Raw genomic sequence first — 24,565 nt, 5'->3', positions numbered from 1 at the left:
AATTTCTTTCTTTAAAAAAAAAAAAAAAGATTTTATTTATTTGACAGAGAGAGAATGAGAGAGAGAGAGCACATAAGCAGGTGGAGAGGCAGAGGGAGAGGGAGAAGCAGGCCTCCACCTGAGCAGGAGGCCTGACATGGGTCTTGATCCCAGGACCGTGGGATCATGACCCCAGCTGAAGGCAGACGCTTAACCAACTGAGCCACCCAGGTGCCCCGAATAATTTCTTTCTTACCTATGTCCCACTGCAGATCTGCAGGCCTAACTACTATGTCTGTGTGGTACAGTCAACAGATTGAAGGGGCCCCTTATCATTGGGTCTTCAATGCTTATTAGATGGTCTCCTAATCAACCATTGCCACTGACCTTACCATCTCCAGGAATTTCCAGAAAGAGGAGGATTCTGTTGACAAATTCTTTTTCTCCACTTCCCAGTTAGCTGCTTACACTCATAGCCTCCCTTACCCCAAGTCCGTGATCAAAGGGCCTGGGGGAAATCCAAAGAGGTTATCAGCAGTAGGAGCAGTGATTTTTTTCAGCCTTCGCTGGGAACCTGCTGTTGCTAGACAGAGTTCTAAGCGCTTTCAGTGGATTATCTCAAGGAATCTTCAGGATGCTTAAGGACTATGATCATTTCCTTTTTACAGATGGGGAACCAGAAAATTAAGTAACTTGCCCAAGGAACACACCAACATCGTACAGTGGTATGTGTGGCCCCTACAAAAGCAGACAACCAGGAAAGGGAGGAGGCTGTTCATTCCCCTCTCCTAGCGGTGGGACAACCGAGCAAAAAACAAAAATAAAAACGAAAAAACAACCCACGGGCGGGACGAAACAAGGCCCTGCTTCTCCTCCTTGCCCGCCTCCTTCCCCGGCTCCCCCTGCTGGGGCCCAGAGGCAGGCTCCCCGCCCTCCTCCCTCGCTGGCAGCCCCCAGCTACCTTTCCACCGGCTCTTTTCCAACTCTCCATAGCTAAATGGGTTAACACAATTCAAACGGGAAAAGAGAAGGAAGCTGTGTTTTGGCGTTTAGTCCAAACCACATTCTTCCATCCAGTTTTTCCATTAATAATACTGGTACTTTAAACCTCTGATTAAAAAAAAAAAAAAAAAAATGGACCAGTCACACAGTCATGAAAAGAAAATCAGCGAGCCTTAAACGGTCAACATGCTGACTCTGCTTACTCGCTAAGGAATCTCCCAAGACAAAGTACAGACCGTTCATGAACCGTTTCCTCAGGTACATGGTGTGCCTCCTTCTCCCGTCCCCAGTGACAAGGAGGAGAGCCAGCTCTCCTCGCCCCAAGCAGCCCAGCAGCCGGCGGTGAAAGCAGCCCTTCATAGCCCTGCATATGCTTACTGGTTTAACAACGTGTATGTCGTGTTGTTTGCTAACCATGGGGCCCCTTCCCCCTTACATACCCGCCAGAGGAACTTTCTCTGGTTCACCTCCATAGTGCATCTCTAAAAAGCGTCTTAGATGACTTATTTCGCTCAGCATAATACCCTCTAGTTCCATCCACGTCGTTGCAAATGGCAAGACTTCGTTGTTTTTTTTTTCATGGCTGCATCATAGAGGGTATTATGCTGAGGGAAATAAGTCAATCAGAGAAAGACATGTATCATATTTTCTCACTGATATGAGGAATTCTTAATCTCAAGAAACAAACTGAGGGTTGCTGGAGTGGTGGGGGGTCGGGGGGATGGGGTGGCTGGGTGATAGACATTGGGGAGGATGCGTATGTGCTGTGGTGAGTGCTGTGAATTGTGTAAGACTACTGAATCACAGACCTGTACCTCTGAAACAAATAATGCATTATATGTTAAAAAAAAAAGAAGAAGATAGTAGGAAGGGGAAAATGAGGGGGAAATCGGAGGGGGAGACAACCATGAGAGACTATGGACTCTGAGTAACAAACTGAGGGTTCTAGAGGGGAGGGGGTGGGGGGATGGGTTGGCCTGGTGATGGGTATTAAAGAGGGCACGTATTGAATGGAGCACTGGGTGTTATATGCAAACAATGATGGAACACTACATCAAAAACTAATGTATGGTGATTAACATAACAATAAAAATTTTTTTAAAAAGCGTCTTAGGTGAATGAAAACACAGCAACTTCTGAAAACCAAGTCAGTGTTCAAAACAGACCTTTCTGATCTTTTTGTATTACTTTTCAGAAAGGAACTTGTAAACACCATCTCTGTCGGGTTTTGCTTTGCCAAGGGAGCCAACGGGGTCCGTTAAAACCTCTCCACCTTCCCGGGGACTCAGACAGGGGGGACTATTGCCAATATATGCGTTGGATCCTCCTTTCCCTTTCCCTTGAAGACTGGATTCTGAGAGGGGGTCAATTAACCACTTCCTTTCTATCTCAATGAAATGAGTTCATTTCAAATTCTTAGAAAAATCAAGTCAAAACCATGGAGTCTAACATCAGATAAATCAGAGGTTTACCCACGTTTGCTGGCCTTTAGAAAGATCAACACGTGTTTTCTGACCAAAAACGATTCTTTTCACAGTTTTATTCGATTGAGAATTTATTTGAATGTTTCCTGACAATCCAAGTGGCATTTCAATTTGAGATGGAACTACAGCATTTAGGAGGAGATTTCTTGTCCCCTCTTGCGGGGCTCTTCCCCGGGCTCAGAGAAGCACCAGCAAACCCTCCGGCTGTCCGGGAACTGCCTTCAGATCGGCTGCTGCAGAACAAGGGCCATCGGCACTCTGGCGACGGGAGCCCAGCCACTCCCAGTTTAGGTTGACACATGCACCCACCTCCACATCTACTCTCATCATAACAGAGACGGACTGAGAGGAGAAGGAATAATCTAATGCCAGAGTGGATCTGTACAATCCACATATTTTGCCTGTTTTCAGTATTTAAAATTATCCACGCATGTGGACCCATGCACACTTTTACCCTGTCGCCACGTAGAGCTGTGACAGGTTTCCTAAGTTAAGTAATGTCATGTACACATCATGTACTATCTTTTTGCACGTTTCATCAAGTTTCCTACAGTTGTCAATTGTCCCTCCTCGGAGATGCAGGACATTGTGAGCTGGTTTGGCAGCGGTGTGGGAGTCGGGTGCGTCCCTCCTCCTTCTTAATGGGTTACTGCAGACACCTTTTACTTATTTATTTTTATGTTTTTTAGAGACAGAGCGAGCCATAGGGGTTGGGGAGGTAGGGACAGAGGCAGAGGGAGAGAGAGAGGGAGAGAGAATCTTAAGCAGGCTCCACGCCCAGCGCAGAGCCAGACACGGGGCTCCATCCTACGACCCTGAGAGCACGACCTGAGCCAAAATCAAGAATCAGTCACTCAACCCCCTGAGCCACCCAGGCGCCCAGCAGACACTTTTTAATGCTATTAGCAAAACAGCTTATACTGACAAGGAGACCAGGTTGCCAAATAGCTAAGGGTCAAGGCCTACATTTCCATGACAGGGTCGTGTCGGAGAAAGAGACAAAAACATGTTGCATATCAACATCAGGTGTTTGGCTCAAAGGCCCTTGTTGTATAAAAGCCATATTATACGTAAGGATTCTAATTTCAAGACTGATTTTGAGCTGTCATTTGCTCTGTCCTAAGACAGCCACTATCTAGACCATGATTCTAAGCTAGCTTTCGTCTTTATCACACTTCCCCAGAGTTACTGACTTGTGTTCTTCTAGAAAGGGGCCGTGGCTCGCCCACCGTGTGCCGCAGCACCTTGCAGAGAGCCTGGCACATCGCCGGTGCTGTCATGGACATTCCCCATCTGCCCCTCGCCTCCTCTCCACCTCTCCGCACCCTCCTCCACCCTGCTCCGGGTCTGCACCACCCGGGGTTCCTCGCCTTCAGGTGCAGGTCAGTCTCCACCAGCGGAGAACATTGGCAGGGTATGGAGGGAGGGAAGAGGCAGAGATCAGAGCTTCTTTGGACCAGGTAGCAGCCACATTCCTCTGCTGAAGTCTACAAGGGCCATCAAGCAGTGTCTCCTCAGGCTACCGTTCTCACTCAATTCGGTTCCTTTTCTCATGCCCCCGCCTTTATAAACACTCCCCATTGAACTCTGTTCACTCAGCCCTTTTCACAAACTCCCTATGAATTTGGGAGTGCCTGGGGTCCCGTCGCCACCGAGCACCGATGGCCCTTGTTCTGCAGCAGCTGATCTGAAGGCAGCTCCCGGGAGGGTTTGCCGGTACTTCTCTGAGCCCCGGGGGGAGAGCCCCGCAAGAGGGGATGAGAAATCTCCTCCTAAATGCTGTAGTTCCATCTCAAATTGCAATGCCACTTGGATTGTCAGGAAACATTCAAATAAATTCTCAATCGAATAAAACTGTGAAAGTGTGTTTTATGATCGGGCCCTAACCAATAAGGATGCACATAAATATTTACACAAATGCATAGAATTTTCTTCAACATGATATAATTCAGGAAAATACGTAGGTAACAACTTAGGGATGAAAGCTGTCTCAGAGGCCAAAGTCTTCCCAAGAGCACGGCACTTGAAAAGCAGACTTCATCTTGAACCCCAGCTTCGTACTTTGCTAGCTTATGTGGTCACCTCCTCCACAAATCCCCTCCTGTGACACACACAGACACACACACACCCAGGATGCTTACTTCTTGTCCGAAGAAACAACCCTCTGCACCACCAGAGAAACCCCTTGAGGCTGGAGGACGCCACAGTACCCCCTGGATTCTGGTGGTTCCAGCTCTTTCTATATACTTGCGCACACTCACACAGACACACATTCACTTACATACACCTATACACACAGACACACTCTCAAATACACACACACTCACATACACATCACACACTCACACTTTCTCCCCGAGATAGCTCAGAAAGACCAGGTCAAGAGGGATTCCCAGCTTCAGCTAATACTGTGTTGCAGACCCCCCTTGCCTACTACGCGCATCATGTTCCCTAGCCTCCAGGGCTGAGAAGGCACAGGTGACCCAAGACATCACCACAGTTTCTGCTGCAACACGAATAACATTCATTTCAGACAAAAGCCCACCGACAGGCAGTCTTCATTGAAATTATTTTAAAATAAATGACTCATGAAAGATGAAATTATTTTTTTAAAGATTTTTATTTATTTATTTGACAGAGAGAGACACAGTGAGAGAGTGAACACAAGCAGGGGGAGTGAGAGAGGGAGAAGCAGGCTTCCCGCTGAGCAGGGAGCCCGATGTGGGGCTCGATCCCAGGACCCCTGGATCACGACCTGAGCCGAAGGCAGACGCTTAACGACTGAGCCACCCAGGTGCCCGAAAGATGAAATTATTATCTTTCTATAAGTTTCTGCCTTGCCCATGGAACTAAAATATAACAGCAACCAAAAAACTGTAGAAGTATTAGACTGAAAGTGTTTTTAACAGAAATGGTAAAATTTTCAAATGCTTTGCAACTCATGTATCATTCAGTCCCACAAGAGTCCTATCCTGTCTTGCAAATACCTGTATTTGCAAATACTTTGTCCTTGGCTTTGGGGAACCTTTTTGTCCAGAGATGCTAAGGGACACCTCCTTCCTTTGACTCAATATAGAGAAACTCTCTGGTGCTTTTCCAGCTTCAGAGCACTCTGTGGGACCTGGACAAAGTTCTGGATCAGGGGTCAGCTATGAGCTGTGAATGGCCAACCCTCCCTGCAGATAGGCTGGTTCTCCAGCCAGCACAGTGGGTCTGGGTGGACACCAGCAGCATCTATCTACACAGAGAATTTGCAAATTTGGGAGTCATCGTGTTCCCAATCTGTATCTCTTGTATGTGTGAAGAAATTGACTGAGGTAGTTCTCAAATAGTAGTCCCAAAGTTCCCTGGGAAACTGGGGCTGGGATAAGCAAGCAGAACTTTAGCTTCTGCTGTTATTTCCTTTTTACTTATTTTACATGGTGATTTCCAGGTAAGGTTACTACAAATAAGTCATCCCATCAACAAAGGGTTACCCAATTTAAAAAAATGTTTTATAAGGGTGGTGCAGTCAGTTAAGCATCAGACAACTGGTTTTGGCTCAAGTCATGATCTCAGGGTCCCGGGATCAAGCCCCACATCAGGGTCCACATTCAGCGTGGAGTCAGCTTGAGATTCTCTCTCCCTCTCTCCCTCTGCCCCTCCCCCACTCTCTCTCTCTCTCTCTGCCCCACCCACTTGTGCTGTCTCTCTCTCTTTAAAATAAATAAGTCTTTAAAAGAGAGAGAGAGATTATTTTTAAAAATAAATAATTAAAAAATAAAATAACTAAAAACTGTTTTATAAAAGATTGGAAACCACTGATGCACTATACACGGTCAGTGCCCTGATATCAGGGTCCTTGTCTATCACATTCATTGAGAACTCCAAAGTTTGGAGGAGGGTGGACACAAGATAAGCTTTTGAAAAATATCTGTTGAAAAACAAACAAACAAAAACTTATTAACACATTTAATTCTCACAACATCCTACAAAAAAGACGAGGCAGGTATTTTCTCCCACACTTACAAAGGAGGAAACTCAGCTTCAGAGACTTGACCAAATGCAGGTCACCTGTACCCACTTGAGTTTGGTATCAGTGGTTTATCAAGAGTAAATATGCCTGTGTTGGGGGGGCGGGGGCTGTGATGTATTCATGCCCTTTCTCCCTATGCTTGTGAAAAGGTGCCCAGAAATGAAGAAACAGCAAAAACGGCTTAGAAAATTTGAGTATTGCATGAATTGGAAGATCAACATATCTAAAGTTAGTAATTTGGTATAAAATTTTAATAAAAACCTCTGATCCGACTTGAAGGCACCCTTATGGACCAGTGTGTGGACAGAAATGTCACCCTCTTCACACAGGTCTCCTAATCATAATGCTGCAACCTCTTTTACCAGATCCTATTGGTCTGTTAGATTGCCTTTTTTCTCCCGTGTCCTTTCCTCGGCCCCCAGAGTCTCAAACCTCTAAGATCCAGAATCTACCCTCAGGATGTCCACTCTCCACTCCAGTGGCAATGGAGCCTGAGAAGTTTCTTTAAGATTGTGTTTGGGTGGCTCAGATGGTTAAGCGTCTGCCTTCGGCTCAGGTCATGACCCCAGGGTCCTGGGATCGAGTCCCGCATCAGGCTCCCTGCTCCCTGGGAGCCTGCTTCTCCCTCTGCCTCTCTCTCTCTCTCTCTCTCTCTGTCTCTCATGAATAAATAAATAAAATCTTTAAAAAAAAAAGATTGTGTTTCAATGTCAACTATACTTTAATAAAATATATATATATATAAATTTAGAATATAATTTAGGCTAAAGCGATTATGTTGAATTTTACTATGCTTAAACAAACATGCCATTTCTTGGTATTCCAATGACATCCATTTGAATTTTTTAGTCCATGCTGTGGTACAAGTGTCCCATATGTTCAAGTTAATTGTATTTTTGCAAGGAAAAATATGCCAAATGTATTTATATATGTAATTGAAAGTATAAATTAGTCATGGTGACTCTAAAAAAATTGTATCTCAAAAAAAAAAAAAACTCTTATATTCATTTGCCTACCCTAATGGGACAAATATTTACTAGACTCCCAAGGTTTTTTGTTTGGTGGGGTTTTTTGGTTGTTTTGTTTTGTTTTGCTTCAGCTAAAATTATGTCAATTCATTTTAGTAATACAGATAATTTGTGATTCAGCAGAAAATCTAATACATGAAAAATCCAAACATAAATCAGACTGGGTCCTTACATGATAGAAGTATTTTTTACTTCACTAAAATATTCGGTGTTTAAATATCAGTGTTTTCTTATACATTCATCTTAACTTTTTAATACATACAGAGTCACAGCAAGTTTCTAGATATAGTTCTGCCAAGTCCCTCGGGAATGTGTTTTCAGTTAAGTTCTGACACAAATATTTTATGGGACAGCTGGACCAAAGACTGGCTAGCACCCTTTTCAAATGTTGAAAATTTTAATGAGAATAAAATCTGAATCTAATGCTATTCCATCTCCTCGGGAGTAAATAAACACCTTCCTCCTCCATTTTTATAGTGATTTTATTTTCAAAAAATTTACATACAAAAAGCTGTACGTACATAACTTGATGAGTTTCGAGTTAAGTATAGTCATTTTTTTTTGAAGATTTTGTTTATTTATTTGACAGAGAGAGAGAGACAGTGAGAGAGGGAACACAAGCAGGGGGAGTGGGAGAGGGAGAAGCAGGCTTCCCACCGAGCAGAGAGCCTGATGTGGGGCTTGATCCCAGGACCCTGGGATCATGACCTGAGCCACAAGGCAGATGCTTAATGACTGAGCCACCCAGGCGCCCCAAGTATAGTCATTTTAAACAGTGATATGATTTGCTCAGAACTTTTTCATTTATATTTCTATTACATAAAGTAAGGCATACACATAACTTGTAAAAATGTGTACAGAAAGGACAAAGGACACTGATGGAGCAAATGCCTTACCTCTCTTCCTCCCATAAACCCAGGGTAATTTAGATTTGACTTGAAGCCACATCCCCAGCAATGGGATTCTGCATAAAGTGCTGGAGGTTGGTCCATGGCCAACTCACAGGACTTCAAACTGTTTTTTGTACTTTATTAGGATTGACACATCACGAGGTTAGAAATTGTACTGAACAGTAGCTTTGATGTGTTCCACATCTCGGCCAGCGATGGTGCAGTCAGTGGAAGCCCTTCCTGCTTAAATGGAGACATCCCATTCCTTACTGGCCTTGACCTGCCAAAGGAGTTAGAAGCCTTGATTTCCCAGGAGAGAAGATGCCACAGATGGTGGATCTTAACTACTCCCTTTTTTCTGGAGGAGAAACTATTGCGATAGTTTGAAATGTATAGCTTAGAAAACTATCTGGGAAGCAGTGGTTTCTATTAGCATCTATTAATGTAGCTTGTTGTAATGTGTTTAGTAAAGGAAATAAGGAAATGATGTTTCTTTAACCCAAAAAGCACAGTAAGACAGGGTGTATGTATATATATACCATGCTGTATGTACTTCATAGGATAGCAAAGAATCCTGAGTCTTTTCTGGGACTCCACAGTTCAATTCAACAAGATGATTGCTATATAATTCTAAACCAATGCTGATTTATTTAGTATTCCCTTGAAATCAGACCCGGAGTGAAGCACTTGGTGCAGGAGTTTATTGGAGAGGTTATCCCAGGAAGCAGGAGTAAGCAGGCTTGGTGAGATAGGAAAGGTGGAGGAGTTCACATAAAGGTGTGTTATTGAGGTCCCTGCCATAGACCATGGATGCTCAGTTCTGCTGGGACTTCTGAGTAGCGTAGTGGGCAGAATTTTCCCTTCAGTGGTTCTCCTGAAAGATAGAGGGTGGAATAAATACTATGATAGGATTCCCCAAGGGTTGTCCCAGGGCACTTAACTCTTTAGCACTTCTGAGCTGCACTCAGCAGGAGCCAGACAAGCTCTGGGGCATAGGAAAAAGCCTGGGTAGAATATGGAAAGATATAAGGCCAGAGTCAAAAATGAGTCACACCTGCCCATCACAGCTGCCCCTGAAATCAGAGGTGTGCTGAGAGGATAGGATCGTGGCCCAGAGGCTTTACCACAGAGTGAGACACTTATATACCTGCCATTTGCATTGTGTAAGCTCAACAGATTCACAAGTTCTCTTTAGAATAGAGAGTCTCCTCTTTTGGCCAACATATAATTTTGTTTGTGTTGATCATCAGGGTTCTCAACAATTGCTCTTAATTCCTTAAAAAAAAAAAATATTTTCCCAATTTTAAACATAATACTTGCTATACTAGATGCTCATTATAGATTAGTTTAGCTCTTGACAAACTGGAACCAACCTAATTATCACACAACAAAAAATGGTGTCTGTGGTTGGCAGCCTCTAAGATGGCCCCCAATGATCTCCACCTCCTGGTAGTCACAGCTTTGTGTAGCCCCTTCACATTGCCCCAGGGTGGGTCTGTGTGAACCAACAGAATAAAGCAAATGTGATAATATTTCATGTCCAAGATTAAGTTATAAAAAAAAAATTGCAACCTTCTTTTCTCCCTCCCCATAGTCCCTCCCCCTCCCCCCCAAACACCCCACATCCACCCCACCACCACCACCACCACCACCGCCCCACCATCTTTTAGTCTTCTTTCATGGATCTCTCACTTGGGGGAAGCCATGTTATCATCAGCCCTGTGGAGAGGTCCACTTGATGAGGAAACAAAGCCCCTAGCCAACAGCCATGGGAGTGAGCTTGGAAGAGGATCTTCCAGCCCCAGTCAAGTCTTCAAAGACTAGCTCCAGTGGACAGCTAGAATGCAACCTCATGACAGACCCTGGGCCAGAACTACCTAACTGAGCCACTCTGAGATTACGGACCTTCAGAGACTGTGAGAAAATATATATATTTTGTTTTGTTTTGTTTTGAGTTGCTAAATTTTGAGGTAATTTGTAACACAGCAATAGATAACTAATACAGTGTCCATATAAAGTAGAACATTATATGGCAATAAAATAACAGATTTTCAAAGAATACTTGATGACATGAAATGTGATGAGTATACTATATTAAGTGAAAATAGTGGGAAGCAGATCCATCTGTGCAGTGTGTGTTGCATATCTGTGAGTTTCCTCTGATCAGCAAATGTCCTTCCCCTCCTTCTGCTAATAGAACTTCCCCTTCTCATAGAGAAACAATTGCACGTGTTTTAAGTGGTGCTGACTTCAACCCGTGTAGGTCAAAGAAGTGAATCTGATCAAATCTAAGTACCTGAATCCCTTGGCACAACATGAAAGGCAGGCTCGTGAGGACAATTCCTGGAACTTTTCTTCCAGGAGTTGTTAAAGTAGAGAAGGGCCTTAACTTCCAAATAAAGGTAAAGGTGGTAAAGGCATCAGACACCCTGGCTTGAGTATTCTTGACGTAAGTCAGCCTTGGACTTCTCACTTATGAGTTAATAAACTCTTTTTGCTCAAGGTAATTAGTGTTTGGGTTCTGTCATGAGTAATCCATAATATTATCCCAAATTTTTATAAAAATAAATAAATAAAATTATCTGCAAACAGGTAACATAGTGGACTCTGCCAAATGTTAACAATGGTTCTATCTAGATTTGTGGTTCCAAATTTTTTTTAAAGATTTCATTTATTTGCAAGAGAGAGATTGAGAGAAAGAGAGAGAGAGAGCCAAGAACAAGCAGGAGGAGGGGCAGAAGGAGAGAGAGAAGCAGACTCCCAGCTGAGCAGGGAGCCCGATGTGGAGCTTGATCCCAGGACCCCGGGATCATGACCCAAGTCGAAGGTAGACACTTAACCGACTGAGCCAGCCAGGTGTCCCATGGTTTCAAATTAGTGAACTTGCTACATCAGAAATTTTTAAAACACAGATTCTTGCAGCGCTTGAGTGGCTCAGTCCGTTAAGCATCTGCCTTTGGCTCAAGTCAGATCCTGAGGTCCTGGGATCGAGCCCCATGTCCAGCTCCCTGCTCAGCAGGGAGCCTGCTTCTCCCTCTCCCACTCCCCCTGCTTGTGTTCCCTCTCTCGCTGTGTCTCTCTCTGTCAAATAAATAAAATCTTTAAAAAAAAAAAAGTACAATCGTTAGTAATTTAGAACACTAATTATCATATTGATTCTCAAGGAAGGTACTACCCAAGTTTCAACCAGGGTTTTAGGGTTACATTTCTTCCTGAAATAGACCATTAACCTTTAACACAACACCTCTATTGCCACTGCCAAGCTCAGTCAGTGTCCACACCAGGAAGGAATAGATGGAAGGGTCAATGGAATGGAAAAGACATAGGCTGGCAGAAGGAGAAGTGGATTCCTGACAGGCTAGAACAACTCTTCAGGGTGAAGTGGATGCTGAGTGCCTAGGGTTTGGGAGTCCAGATCCAATCCAAGAGATGCAATGTCCAGGAGGCATCGAGACACACTCACTGGGGACACAAGCCTGAAGCATGGCTGTGTCCTAAAGGCCTGAGGATGAGAAGAGGATTGGGAAAAGAGGCCTCTGCAGAGGACCCGGGAGGAGAATCGGGGCTCTCAGCACCAGGGAACGGAGCCCGAACTCTGCATGGTGGTTCAAGGGCAAAAGAGTAACTGTAAAGTGGGAGCCTAGGTTTTAGAGCAAGTAGAGTCCTAAGGAGATTATAAATGTAGTCATTCAGGCAAAGAGGCTGGGTTGGGCAAGATGCTGATCTGGTATGAAACAGGGGCTTCAATTCAGGAACAAAACAGAGGCTGGTAAGCGGAACAGGGCACAACGTCTGAGCAGGACCCGTTGCCAGGTCAAAATGGTGCTCAGCCACTGTGCAGTGGCCCAACGATCCTAAACTTCCGGAAGATATTTTGGAGTGCCTCAGGCAAGCACGCATGCGCAGTGGGAGTCAAATGCGTTTACGTCCGCAGGGACGGAAGGATTTGGGGGGCGGGTGCTGGACAGATGGAATCAATACAACTTTAGAGAAGGGGGTGCAGCTGGGGCTCGAGTGGATAAGAAATTAGCAGCTCCTGGTGACTCAAATGGGAAATGTGGAGGACTGGGCTCAGAGATATAACCAGAGCGGGGAGGCCTCTCCACAAAAACCATGGTTTTTTTCTTCTCATGGACTTTGATGGTTTCAGTTTCCATCAGAAGCAGCAATAGGTGTTTCTGAATTGAGGCAAGGCCTCTTCCACCGTAAAGGCCATTAACTCCTAAGGCCATGTTAAGGACTGCATTATACAGAAAACCCTCTGGGTCTGCATGTTTTTAATTGATTTTAGGCATGCTGCTGACCAACAGCTTCCACAGCCCCATTGGAATGTGCATGTGTCTCCTTTTAGGCTCCAGCTCTGACGGAGGAACAGAAATCTTGCAATTTGCCTCCCCTAGATCTAGAGTGGACATTTAAGGCCATACTAACTCCACAAGTCAAAAGGAGCAAATTCCCTCAGGGAATTCCAGGTCCCTACGTCTGGCCCAGGCCAGATCCCAACTCCCAAAGCTTGCTTTGGGACATCTCTTTAAACATGAGCCACAGTCTCTGGGGAAGGAGGAGCCAACTTCGGTGGTGCCTTGCATTAAATTGTAAAACTCCTGTCAGGAAGACAGGAGAAACTTGTTTCTACTTTTGTTTTCGTTTTTTGTTTTTTTTTTTTTAGTAAGATTTTATTTATTTATTTGACAGAGAGAGAGCAAGAGAGCACAAGCAGGGGAGGGGCAGAGGCAGAGGGAGAAGCAGACTTCCCACTGAGCAGGGAGACCAATTCGCGGTTTGATGCGGGGCTCGATCCCAGGACCCTGGGATCATGACCTGAGCCAAGACAGACGCTTAACGACTGAGCCACCCAGGTGCCTCCTTTGGATAAAGCCCTTGAACTAACACAGATGGTTATCCTGATTACCAGGTGAATTTAGGATGGACTGTGTGTGACAGATGGGGCTAACTCCTCTTACTTGAGGACTAGTTATTATCCAGACAACATGTAACGGGCTCTATCCTCTTGACTATATAAAAGGACAGATTTCCTTCTGTCTTTGCAATCCCTCGGATTGCTAGTGGTGCTCACTGATTCTGGTTTAATGCTTATTCAATAATAAAACTGTTTTTCTTTCTCTCCTATTTTTGTGGAGAGGTTTTCTAGCATCAGGGAGCACAAGAATTCCTGTCCGCTCAAAGGTCCTTCCAGCCCAGCTAAGAATCAAATAGACATGAGGCAGATCAACAGGAGATCAAATTCAACAGCATACATAGGGGGAATCCACATAGACATGGAGATTCCAAAGACAGTCAGGAAAATGAGATATAAATGTCATCCTGAACTAAAGAGAACGGTAAGGGCCTGGGACCTCAGAGGACAGGAATGCACTTCACGGGGCAATAAGAAGAGATGTTTGGTAATTAGATGTTTGCCCTGCCGTACAGATGAGTCAATCAGATAAAATTTATCTCTGCTAATAACCCTTATTCTGGGCAAGAACTTCAATTTAGATTCTTCTCTGTAGTTAAGGGAGGGGAGAAGTTTCTCTTGAGCCAGCAAGGACTTGATTGCCTTTGGGTAAAAATGATCCGCCTGTCCAAGTGGCACATGGGAAGTAGGGGTGCTGTCCCGAACCCCTTGGCTAGCTTGGGAGATTTGGTTTTTAATCATATTTCCTCAACAGCAATTATGCCTGTTCACTTGAGCAGTAATTACCGCGCCTACCTCAGGGAGAATCATGTACCCCAAGACACCCATTGCTATGCACCACTGAAGTGGAATTTGATCTGCAGAGAATGCAAAGTGTGACACGGTCTCGTAGAGGTGCGCGCGCACACACACACACACACACACACACACACACACGCCGTAAACATTACCAGGGAGCCGTCAGGCAGCACAACTGTGTTACCCTCTACCAGGTTTCCATGAAACTTGAGGATAGTGGCAGGAAATTAAAATGTTAGAGTAGGTATGCTGTGGACAGTTCATGAAGACAGAAGAGCTTTTCTAATGTACAAATTCTGGGTTGTCTGGAGGGATAGATTAAATTAGAAAATAATATGTTTATTATAAAAACATTTTGAAAATAATAGAAAGATGTCTATGACTATGGACAGTCACTATTAACACTTAGATGCAAATCTTTCCAATCTTCTCTCATAGTTTGGGCTTGGTTTTGTTTTGTTTTGTTTTTATTTTGTATAAGACTTTTTTTTAAGTAATCCCTACACCCAGTGTGGGCCCCAAATTCATAACCCTGAGATCAAGAGTTGCATGGTCTCCTGATTGAGCCAGCCAGGTGCCCCTGGGCTTGTCTTTTTGTTGTTTGTTGTACAGTTGTCATCAGATTGTATACGAGTGCGTACCTAGCTTTTTTTTTTCCTAAATATTGACATGAGCCTTTTTTCATGTATCCAAAACCTCATTGTATCTGTTTGAAAATCCATTGAGGGTGCCTGGGTGGCTCAGTTGGTTAAGCGACTGCCTTCAGCTCAGGTCATGATCCTGGAGTCCCGGGATCAAGTCCCGCATTGGGCTCCCTGCTCGGCAGGGAGTCTGCTTCTCCCTCTGACTCTCCCCCTCTCATGCTCTCTATCACTCTCTCTCTCAATAAATAAATAAAAATCTTTAAAAAAAATAAAAAAAAAGAAAAGAAAATCCATTGAGTGGATGTAATTATTTAACCATTCCCCCACTAGGGAACACTTGAATTATTTCTAATTCTGGTGCTTTTTAATACCAGATACTAAACTGACAAGAAAATCTGCATTGCCTAAAGCTAAATCTTGGCATATGTTTACATAAGTCAGGCAATTTTTTTTTCTTTTCTAGTAAAGGGAGTACGTTTAGCATGTTTCTTGTATTCTCTATTCTTGAGAAGTGCACGGTCATTCCCTTAGACAGTGTTCTCAGGGTTCACAAGCTGGTTCTTCACAAATTTGACTTATGACCAAGACAACCTGGTATTGCGATTAGATTTTAAAACTCATTTTAGGGGCGCCTGGGTGGCTCAGTCGTTAAGCATCTGCCTTCGGCCCTGGTCATGATCCCAGGCTCCTGGGATCGAGACCCACATCAGGCTCCCTGGAGACCCGCGGGTCTCCAGAGGAAGCCTGCCTCTCCCTCTCCCACTCCCCCTGCTTGTGTTCCATTTCTCACTGTGTCTCTCTCTCTGTCAAATAAATGAATCAAATCTTTAAAAAAATAATAATAAAAAATAAAACTCATTTTAGGGAACTCCAAATTTCATATCTCCAGTAGATGTCAGCTCTAAAACAGCCTCCCCAACCAACTTTCCCCCTTCTGGTGAATCACCTGGGAATCTTGTTAAAATGTAAATTCTAACTCAGTAGGTCGGTGCATCTAATTAGCAGCCAAGGGATGCCTGTGTTGGCTCATGAACACACTGGGAGAAGCCAGGCTCTCAAGCCGCACTTCTTAGTCTCAGCGCCTCACGCTGCAGTCAGCTGGGGGCTTTATGAACAGAGGATGTGATGCTTGCAGCCCAGCTGCAGGAACTTTTAAAGCTCCTCTGGATAATGCTACGGTGCAGCTAAGGTTGAGAACCCCAGCTCTATTCACACTACAACTTCAAAATCTACGCATCATAGAGCTAGGAACTGTTAAGCAAATGGAACTTTAGCTATTGTCTTGTCCTGCCCAAACTGTCATTTTATAGGTGACGAAACTTAGGCGCAAGGAGAACACACTCAATCAAGGTCTCATCGTGATTTTAGTTTAACACAATTTCCACAATGACACAAGATAACTGGGATAGTCTGTTCTCATACAGATGCTTTAATCATACTCTCTGATGGGATTCTTATGACCTCAGATGAGGTCAGTCCACATTAACTTACTTCTCGTGTGTGATGAGGGTATGGAGGGCCTGCTTCTACATTTTCTTCAAAAACAAGGCAGAGAAGGGAAAGAGATGGAGGGAATAGCACCAGTAGGTCCTCCCTTATTATCCTCTCTTGAGAAAGACACACATGGATGTGCCCTTTGTTCTTGTACTCACCCAGCACACAGCCCCACTGTCCTGTCATAGTCCATAGAGCTCAAAACCATGCATCAGCTTAGACCCCAATTTCACCAATAACTGGGAGATAACACATATGGGGGTGCTGAAGGCCCTGCAATGAGAAGTTTACTATGAGGGGTGCATGGCTGGCTCAGTTGGTGGAGCACGCGACTCTTGATCTTGGTGTTATGGGTTTAAGCCCCACATTGGGTGTAGAGATTACTTAAAAATAAAATCTTTTAGAAAACAATTCACTCTGAAACTTCAGGACAAAAGAGAGATCTGCTAAGCCCAGTATGCCCAGCAGTGTTGTTTATGCTGTCCCAGCCAAGGGGCTCTGTCCCTTCTGGCCAAGCGAAGTTCTCAGGCAAAAGTCTCCTCTGAGTGCCCCCGCCAGGTACAAGGGGCAAGCTCTGTCCAGCCAGTCCTGAGCTCTGAAACCAGAACCATGCTGCAATACCTCTCATCATAAGCAGACAAATATCCCTCCTTAGGCCCCTCATCCCCCTCCAACCACTGCTTCTTTTCTCGGCTTTCCCTTGCCACAAACCTTCTAAATAGTGCTGTCTCTACTTACATTTCTACCTTCTTTTCATTGTGGTTTCAACCCACATTGATTAAGTGGTCACCCCTACCATTCCCCTGAACTTGATCTTGTTCAGATACCCCCTTCTTCTTCCAACATCTCAAGGCTCAGTCCTCAATCTTCTTGTCAATATACTTCCCTCCCCTTAGATGGTCTCACTCAGAACCAGGGCTTTACATACATCTAGATACTGAAGAATCTCAAACCCACATCTTTACCCCCGATCTCTCCCCTGAACTCCCGTCTCATGTCTCCAGCTACCTGTGTTTGGTGAACCCCTCACCCTGGTCAGCTCTCCCTCCAGCCTTACTCATTTCAGTAAATGGCCCAAGGATTCACCTAGGTGTTCAGAATCAAAGTATGAGATCTTTTTTTTTAATCCTTTTTCATACCCCACATCTACTTCATCAGAAATTTCCATTCACTCTACCTTTAAAATTTATTTCAAATCCACCACACTTCACCACTCCCGCTGCTACCATCTAGACCAAAGAAACCATCCTTGTCCACCTACGTGATAGCAACGGTTCTCCACCCATACTCCCTGATTCCTTTTTCACTCCTCTGTGGTCAGATCTTCAGATAGAAAGCATAAATTAGATCTTATCTCACCATTGCTTCAATGGCTTTCTTTTAACATTTTGAATAAACCCAAACTCCTTATCACATCCATAAGGTAGAGAATATCTGGCTCTCGCTTATTTCTTCATCTTTATCTCCTTTCACTCTTTGCCTTATTCCCTTCAGTTTGGCCAAAATGACCTGCTTGCTTTTCTTAGGGTGAGCCAAGTTCACTCTGATGTTGATTGGCCTGTTTGTCCAGACATTCTCTTCCTAGACACACACAGGATTCATAGTCTCCCATAGTTCTGATCTCTGCTCGAATGTCACATTCCCAGAGAGGTTTTTCCTGACTCCTCTATCTTAAATCACCACCCCTCTGTCTTCTTACTCTCCATCCTAGTCACGTTTTTATATTCCTTCTTACTTTTCCTGACATTATCTGATACATGTATTTGTTTATTGTTCTTTCTCTCCTGCCAGAAAATATGAGCTCCACGTGGGCAGAGAGATACTGAATTGTTAAATTCTACATGCCCAGCACCTAGGACTGGGCCTGGCACCTAGTATGCGCTCAGTAAATACCACGGCAAGTGACTGGAAGACTACCACCAGGTGCAGGTGAGGACTCAGAAGATGGATCCCGGAGACAAATGAACTCCCAGGCAACAAGTCACGAGTGGATCTCCCCCTCTGACTTTCAAAAATGTTGTCCTTTTACTGAAGTTTCACTTGGGAATTTCCAGTGAAACGTGCTTTAAACCAGTCTCTGAATGGTGGTCACAAGCCAAGACTTCACATACGCTCTTCAGAGAATAACAGGAAATAGGAAGAAGCGGTCAGGTGACCAGTGTCAGAACAGCTGAGTAACAAAGGGCACACAGGAAAAGGGACTTGGAGAGCTGTCAACTCAAAGAAAACCAGATGAGCTAGGATTCCAGGGAAAAGAGAACTGTTCGGAGATGTGCTAACAGTATCAGCCACCGCCCCCACCCCCCACACACACCCCACAAGGAATTTATCAATGCTCAGTGGAGACAACAGGCTTGACCTTGACCCAGGCCAGTTCTGCAGGAAAATAGAAGGACTAAAATGGCAAATGGAAAACTTGATAAACCTCAAATAAACCTTTTGAAGAAAAGTAAACCTTTTCTCCCTATGTGACATTTGCTAAGTTCTGGGGCTATATGAGAGGCTGAGGGGCTATCCAGAAAGCTTCTGGAAGGCAGAGTGTTTTATCCCTTTCAGGAAACGAGACCATGAGCGGGGAAGGCCAGTCTCGAGCCCGTGGCCGCTCTCTCCCTTCAGAGACCTGACGGGAATGGCATAGAGTAGGAGGCTCTAGAGCTGGGATGAGAACTTCTGAAGAACACAGCAGGATCTCCTCAGTCTTTTGGGGCTGATGATAGAGATCAGCATGTCCCTCAATGAAAAGGACAGAATGGCCCTCCTGTGAAAGTGCAGCAAAGACAGACTGCAACCCGGCCTCAACTTTCCTCAAACCCTGATAAGCCCTCATCCTATCTGCCCTCTCTGGTGGAAGATCACATCAGATGAAGGCTTCACCTATCTTTGTTTCATGTTTTCTGTATGCAATGAAACGATATGTAACAAGGCAAGTCCATAATTAAGTGGGAAAACAAAGATAATAGAATTAAACCCATAGATGATCAAGATATTGATGCTAACCAAAAAAGGGAAAACTGTAAAATCAATAATATGTATTAGATTAAATAAGTCTAGTTTGAATATTTTTATCCCTTATGTAATCACTAAAAGAATAGTAAAATCATGTATGACCAATAGGTCAATAGAAGAAAACAGTGGAAGTATAAAAATGTCTGGATATTCCAAACGATAAAAAAAGGAGAAATGGAACTAAATCTATGGGCCAAATAGAAAACAAATATTAAGATGGTAGATATAAAGTTATATCAGTTCATCACCAAGGCCTAACTATTTTATGTGCCATATACTCCTGTGGCCTCTTCTCTACCCCCAATACTATGGCCCAAATTCAAATCTGCAATAACCTATCACCTAGACTATTTCAATAAATCCCTAACAATTTTCCTTATTTCTGCTATGGCCTCCTTCAATCCATCCTCCTTAGAAATGTCACCATGGTTTTTTATTTGATTTTGAGCATGCCCTTCTTCTGCTTAAAATGTTTCATTGGCTCCTATTAAGACATCACGAAATGAGTATTTGCTGAATAGGCGCCTTCTGAAAAAATAAGAGTGTGCAATGGCTCCACCTGGTGGCAGCACGGAAGAGCTGTTGGGCTGCCTTGAGACCAGCCAGGAGGTGGAGAATGTGACTCGTTTTCACTCTTGCCTTCTTCTTCCAGGAGATCATGATTACCTGCCTTGAAAAAGAATCTGTAGCTGGTTGGACCTGAACTTCTTACAGGCAAAGAGTGAGAATATTTTTGTTCCCAAGGAAGAAAAGGGAAGCCCCATATTGTGTTTTGGGAGCTGCATATACTGGGAAGATATGAGTGGATCTAAGTGGGAAAAGGGGTAAAGTTTTAAGACACAAACTTACGCATCTTCTTAGATACCCCCAGCTACCACACTTTTCCCCTTCCTGGTTGCCATGCCACTTTGGGTCTTGGGTGAAACACTGGCCCACCAAGTATGGGCTCTAACATCCTGAAAAGCCTGGTAGCCAGGATAAAGCAACCCAAAATGTAAGAGTCAGCTCCCCTAAAGGTAAAATGGGACCAATGAAAAACAGAAGCTTCAGGGAGCCAGGCAAATAAGCTACTTCTTCTTTCTTTCTTCAGCAAACTATCCAAGGCATGGTTTCTCCTTGCAAGTCCTGAGCCAAGTCCCCACCCTTCCTGGGTCCCATTGAAGGCACAGGCAGCACAATTACGTCCCACTGCCTTGCTTAAAGTCTTAAAGTCTTCTCCTTTCCTCACTTTCTTTCCTCCCTGGCAATCACCAGGGCTGGCACAACCCGAATGTACTGTTGGCACCCGGACTGGAGAGCTGTAGCCAGGAGCACTCCCTCACCAGCCGCACTCCTTGTAGTGGGGGCCTCAGGGAAAGTCTTGTGGGGAAGAGAGCAGGCATTCCCCACAGGCACTGGCCTCGGCCTCCTGGGAGCTTTCCAAGGCATCAGTCGCTCATATCCTCTGTGGAGTCAAGCCTCTCCCCCATGGCCTTTGGAACCGTGGGCTGAAGGCTGCAGGCTGGCGCTCAGGACACTCTGGGCGGCATTCACAGTTTTCCATGAACAAACATCCACATCCTGAGCTGTTCAAGCATGACAGGCCACAGAAACTGTCCAGCCAAGTCCAAGGACAATTCAGGGCTGTGATGAAAGGGGTCACCCAGCTTGGGCTGGTAAGGCAGCAACCATGGCCCCAAATGTTCCTGGAACCAGGCTAATAACACTCGAGGGGCTATCTCCAGCCCCCTGCAGAATTCCAAGCCTGTTTTCTACAGGAAACACGTGGGTGTGCCTCAGTCTCCAGTCTTCAGTCTCCAGGCCTAAAGAAGCAGTGCGTCTGGGCTAAGAGATAAGGTGAAGTTTGCTCCAGAACTCTGAGGGTGTCAGAAATCAATAAAGGGCAGAATGGTGGGTGCTGGCATTAATCTTTTGTGACCTTGATTCAAAATAACAGAATTGATAGAATTGAGGGGGACATTGGACCATGCTGGGTGATGTCAAGTTGAATTGATCGTAGTATGGGTTGGAGCAGAAGTGGAGTTAGACAAACTTCAATAGAGGACCTTGTAAATAAGGGTTCTTCAGGGGCTATTATAGCTTCCACCCATCATGGAAAGTCTGCTCTAGAATGTTTATGGTGTCTACTTCTTATGGCCTCTCTTCCGGGTAGGAATTGTCTGGTTTTATGGGCGAGGTTCAGTTCACAGTACTAGTTAGATCTGGGGCACATCTCCAAGGAGCCTTATGCCAGAAGGGTGGCAGAGGAAAGAGAGAGGCGAGTGGGAAAAACACTAATCCCTCCAAAATAAGTTTACATCTCCCTATTTTCATTTTCTACTTTTGAACATCCCAATCTATGGGGAAAGATTATTTTGTATGTCCAAGTAAGCAAATAAAGTACAAGATCATTGGCTCTAAGATTCAAACTCTCTGGGTGCAAATATGGGTCCCAACATTTATTAACTTTATGTCAATATCACCTCTAAAACCTTAGGTTTTTCACCTGCAAAGTGAGGCCACTAAGAGTACCTGCCTCAGAAAGTTAATAATGGTACGACAGATAAAGTGCTTTCCAAAGTGCCTCATACAAAGAAAGCACTCAATTAATATCTATTGCTTCCATTGCTATTCTTTTTTTTAACTTCCATTGCTATTCTTTAAGGTAACAACTAGCCACCAATGAAGAATAAATACCAAAAAAAAAAAGTGTTTTAGTGTGTTCGTGTGGTGAAAGGATAATTTGGACTCTGTAAATCAAATATACCATGGAATTTCTTTGTAATTCTTATAGTCAATTCCTGAGCCTCTGTTTTCAGAAACACTGGTGGAAACAAATACAGTTTTCCTCCATTTAGCATATAGGTTGATCATGCCTTTGTTTCTATGTTTAATAGACTAGTTCTGTTCATTAAACAACTAACTCTGTCCATTAAACACAGTCTAATTTCATTAACAGACATTGAGAGTCTACTTTGTGCCAGGCTCTTTGCTGAATGCTGGGCACACACAAAAATGACAGGGTGAGGCCTGGCTCCCAGCCTCCTTACACTCTTAGTCTAGTTGGAGAGCGAGACAAGTAACAACAGGACCCCATAAAGTTGACTTGAGCATCAGAAAGACCATGCTGAATGCTCATGATGTCTTCTATAACAGCTCACATATTATGATGGTGTACTGAGGTGAAATACTAAAAGATATTTCTTAAACCCAAGAATTTAGAAAACAGAAGGAATCAGAGAAGGCAGTGTAGACCCCACAAAATGGCAGCGACTAGAAGCTTAGGTGATAGACGGCAGATGGTGGATACTGAGGGACACGCAGACAATAGGCCAGTCACACCACTGAGTGGAGGCTGAGGATGACAGATTTATGATAGCACAGTTCTGGGCTGGGAGGGCATCAGGGAGACCCACACACAGAACAACGTAGCCCTAATGACACAGCCATAGAGACCTTCTCTCCTGGGTGGGTGTGGGCACCAAAGGACAGATCACATCCCAGTGCTGGTGTATCCCTCATCTGAATTCAAGGGGATCAGAAGGGATGACTGTAAACAGAGCAAGGTGACAGTAAATGGTTCAAAGAATAAGGAAGAGGAACAATAAGAGAAAAGATGATGAAGGAGGAGCTTAGAGGGGTCAGCCATTCATGATAAAGGGAAGACAGGCTACACCTGAGGGTGAAGCACGCCCAGCCCCATCTCTAGCTAGTTCCCATTTGCCTGCAGAGCTTTTTCCTTTTGCCCAGTGTTTATCAAACTTAGTGGAGATACAAATCACTTCAGGATCTCATTAAAATGCAGATTGTAATTCAGCAGATCTGGGGTTAAGGGCTCTGTATTTTGAATGAACTCCGGTTATGGTGATGCTGTTTGTCCTCAACTCTGGCTACATGTTATAACCACCTGCGGAGCTTTGAAGACACCAGTGCTCGGGCTTCACACCACCCAATGACTGAATCTGTAAGCATGGTGCTTGGGCATCAGTGTTCCTAGAAGCTTCCTCAGATGACTGTAGCTCCAGCAAGGGTTAAGAACCACCACTCTAGGGAAATATAATGATTCCCAAGTCTCATTACTTCCTATGTAAATGCTCCCCAACCTCCTTTTTCTTTCTCTGCCACTGCTTTCTATGCTAGTTCTCCCAGAAGCCCCTCCAACCCCCCTGCAAGATTAACTTCTCTCCCTCTGTTCTCAAGCTATCTAAGATTGGAGACAGGCTGGGAGCCAAAACAATCCCAGTTCCTTATTGTTTCCCCCACTCCAGCCCCATCCAACTTAACTGGGCTTAAGTTAGCCTCTCCTCCCTGCCGACCTGTCAGGATGACCAGGGTTGAGTAACCAGTGCTGACCCCAGCTCTCAACCTGCTCTTGCTTCTCAGCTTACTCTTCTACCTGCTCGATGGAAGACAATAAGCTGCCACAGGTAAGTTCATAATCGCTTGAACTACAGCCCTAACAACCTAATCTTACTCCAGTTCCTCATGTATGCCTAGGTTCCTTCCAGGACTTGATTTGGTGCTCAAAGAATAGGGTAATGAAGGATGAGCCAAGTGGTGTAATGTATACCGAGAATCTGTGGAACATCATCTTCTGCTACCAATGGAGCTGACAGAAAAAATACATTAAGAAAGCATCCTGGTCCCTCTCCAGAGTCAGATGAATTACAAGGGATGGTGGTTGATAGAACCATATCTATGTTGTCCTCCATTGTTTCCACTACATAGCCCACTGCCTGGTATATGATGTGTAAGTATGTGTGTAGGAATGGATATAAATATTCATGAATAGAGAACTGAATTTTTTATTTCTGACCCTCAGTTGATTGACAAATAAATAGTAGACAAGTGATGGTGAACATTTGTTTTTGACTCGTTAACAGAAGTTGTCAGATACAAATAAAGATAATATGTATATGAGCTTAGAAAGAGAAATTCCTTGCCTGAGTGGCTTGAGTGGAAAATATACAGAAATAATTGTATCCCTTCAGTGCTAACATTCACTGGACACGCTACAGAAATATTACGGTTAGCAGTGAATAAAGTGCTTTCACAAGTATAGAGCAAATTTTGCTAGTTTTCCAAAAGACCCTCTAAACTGTCCTCTCCATTTCTCTACCTCTTTTGCCTACCAGAGTCTTCCAATCCCATCTTTATGGGATGATGTGGCTTCTGGCCAGCAGGGGACACAGTGTGAGGATTGGAGGGAAGAAGTCGACTAGGGGTTGCAGGAGGGGCAGGGAGGGCTGGGGATTCCAAAGTGAAGGGCTGGGCTAATTCTCCATAGAAGAGCGTTATTGGGGAGGGAAGGCTTTTTTTTTTTTTTTT

General features: G+C 44.3%; 1 long non-coding RNA gene across 1 annotated transcript; it reads right to left on the bottom strand.

The window, feature by feature from the left end:
• Window positions 1-9,091: 9,091 nt before the first annotated feature.
• Window positions 9,092-19,994, bottom strand: LOC113928774. The gene is made up of 3 exons (XR_003521967.1): window positions 19,818-19,994; window positions 9,772-9,893; window positions 9,092-9,272 (listed from the first exon to the last, which is right to left on the bottom strand). It is a non-coding gene; the product is annotated as an uncharacterized LOC113928774 (long non-coding RNA).
• Between the last annotated feature and the right edge of the window lie 4,571 nt (window positions 19,995-24,565).

This window comes from Zalophus californianus, chromosome 5 (assembly GCF_009762305.2).
Source record: "Zalophus californianus isolate mZalCal1 chromosome 5, mZalCal1.pri.v2, whole genome shotgun sequence".
Classification (NCBI taxonomy): domain Eukaryota; kingdom Metazoa; phylum Chordata; class Mammalia; order Carnivora; family Otariidae; genus Zalophus; species Zalophus californianus.
The sequence above is the reverse complement of the archived record's forward strand: the minus strand, read 5'-3'. Positions and strand labels throughout refer to the sequence as shown.